This window comes from Salvelinus sp. IW2-2015, unplaced genomic scaffold (genome assembly GCF_002910315.2).
Source record: "Salvelinus sp. IW2-2015 unplaced genomic scaffold, ASM291031v2 Un_scaffold5278, whole genome shotgun sequence".
Taxonomy (NCBI): Eukaryota; Metazoa; Chordata; class Actinopteri; order Salmoniformes; family Salmonidae; genus Salvelinus; species Salvelinus sp. IW2-2015.
Genome location: NW_019946543.1, coordinates 12477 through 14799, shown reverse-complemented (window position 1 = coordinate 14799; position 2323 = coordinate 12477). Strand labels below are relative to the sequence as shown.

Sequence of the window (2323 nt, the reverse complement as noted above, 5' to 3'; positions counted from 1 at the left end):
CCTTCCTCAGAGACCGGAGGTGGGGCTAATGGGGCTTGGCGCAGGGTGTGCTGGAGAACGGTCCGTCCGTCTCCTCTCAGACCTCCTCAGCCGTAGCAGGGGAGAAGATGACGTTGAACACTGAGCTACCCAGTGAGCAGCGGAGATCTGTTGAAATAGTCTCGTTACAGACTTAAAAAAGAAGCACTCCAGTCTCCTTTTCACCTCATTTATCATAGGTAATAGGGACAATAGTGGATGTCGGTAGGTTTAGGTTGAAGGTTAGAATAAGTGTTATTTATCTTTGTGTAGCATAAGATCAATCAAACACATATTGAAACAAACAAGGTCCCACAGTTGACAGTGCATGTCAGAGCAAAAACCCAACCCATGAGGTCGAAGGAATTGTCCGTAGAGCTCCGAGACAGGATTGCGTATTGAGGCTCAGATCTGGGGAAGGGTACAAAAACATTTCTGCATCATTGAAGGTCACCAAGAATACAGTGGCTTCCATCATTCTTAAATGGAAGAAGTTTGGAACCACCAAGACTCTTCCTAGAGCTGACCGCCCGGCCAAACTGATCAATCGGGGGAGAAGGGCCTTGGTCAGGGAGGTGACCAAGAACCCGATGGTCACTGACAGAGCTCCTCTGTGGAGATGGGAGAACCTTCCAGAAGTACAACCATCTCTGCAGCACTCCACAAATCAGGCCTTTATTGTAGAGTGGCCAGACGGAAGCCAACCTCAGTAAAAGGCACATCACAGCCCGCTTGGAGTTTGCCAAAAGGCACCCAAAGGAAACAAGATTCTCTGTTCTGATGAAACCAATATTGAACTCTTTGAACTCTTCGGCCTGAATGCCAAGCATCACGTCTGGAGGAAACGTGGCACCATCCCTGCGGTGAAGCATGGTGGTGGCAGCATCTTGCTGTGGGGATGTTTTTCAGGGGAAAATAATAGATCTGCAGAAAAGAACGGGAGAAACTCCCCAAATACAGGTGTGCCAAGCTTGTAGCATCATACCCATGAAGCCTTGAGGCTGTAATCGCTGCCAAAGGTGCGTCAACAAAGTACTGAGTAAAGGGTCTGAATATTTCTAAAAACCTATTTTTGCTTTGTCGTTATGGAGTATTGTGTGTAGATTGATGAGGGGGGGGACAATTTAATCCATTCCAGAATAAGGCTGTAATGTAACAAGATGTGGAAAAAGTCAAGGGGTCTGAATACTTTCGAAGGCACTGTACATACGCCAACTTCTGAATAACTATTCCGCAGGACGTACCCTACAATCATCAGACTAAAACAGGTGAAACCAGCCACTACCCTGCCCAGCATGGGAGACAGTGCCTTCTCACATGTGACCCCCCTCAGCTCTGCAACACTCTACCTGTACTCGTCCAGGAGGCAGCTTTAATCTCTTCAAATCAAATCAAATGTATTTATAGCTGAGAAAGCGAGGTTCATTGATTCACTACTACCTGATTCAGCATGCTGAGAAAGCGAGGTTCATTGATTCACTACTACCTGATTCAGCATGCTGAGAAAGCGAGGTTCATTGATTCAGCATGCTGAGAAGCCAGGCTCATTGATTCACTCAGATAATTCCACAACAGACAATACAATAGACCAATAGAGGTCTTGGAGGTGGAATACTGTCTGGAGATGGTGGAGGCATCTAATTATAAAGAGGCTGAAAGAGCTAAACGTTATTAACCTGGTCCCAGATCTGTGCTCTATGCAACTCCACGTTCAAGCCAAACAATGAGTGACAAGTAGGTTTGACACGACAACACAAACAGACCAAAACTCAGGCTAATACTTTAATAATTGAACAATTGTACAAACATGTTTCTATAGGATTTTGTTAAAGAGGTAAATACTTTTCATTACAAACTTCTGTATATGTGAAACAACACTCTATTTCATTACTGGACCACAATTAAATGTTGATTGAGGTTTGTGTCATAAATTACAATTATGCTTCTACATCGGCATTGCTTTGTCTTTGTAGTTTTAGGCTGGATAAGCACATTGTGACAACTGCAGATGTAAAAAAAGGGCTCATCGTGTGTCTATTGTTGTACGTGTCAGCAAGATTATGTTGATGTTTTCAAATGTGAAAAAACCCAAATGATATAGTATCTTTTCTTCTTCTTTTTTCTGTGTGTAATTACTTCCTTTAATGGATCCAAATCCACCACGAAGCAGTACATCCAGCTCTACGGTTGACATCATAATGGTGAGAAAACATCAAACAGTGACTGCGTGCCAAATGGAACGCTGCAGAGCACTACTTTAGACCAGAGCCCTGTGGGCTATTGACTTCACTAGTCCCAGCTACTT

The 2323-nt window shown here is 44.0% G+C and overlaps 1 pseudogene; it reads left to right on the top strand.

Moving 5' to 3' along the window:
• Nucleotides 1-176, top strand: part of LOC112078121 (pyroglutamylated RF-amide peptide receptor-like) — a 13184-nt pseudogene extending 13008 nt beyond the window's left edge.
• Nucleotides 177-2323: the final 2147 nt, after the last annotated feature.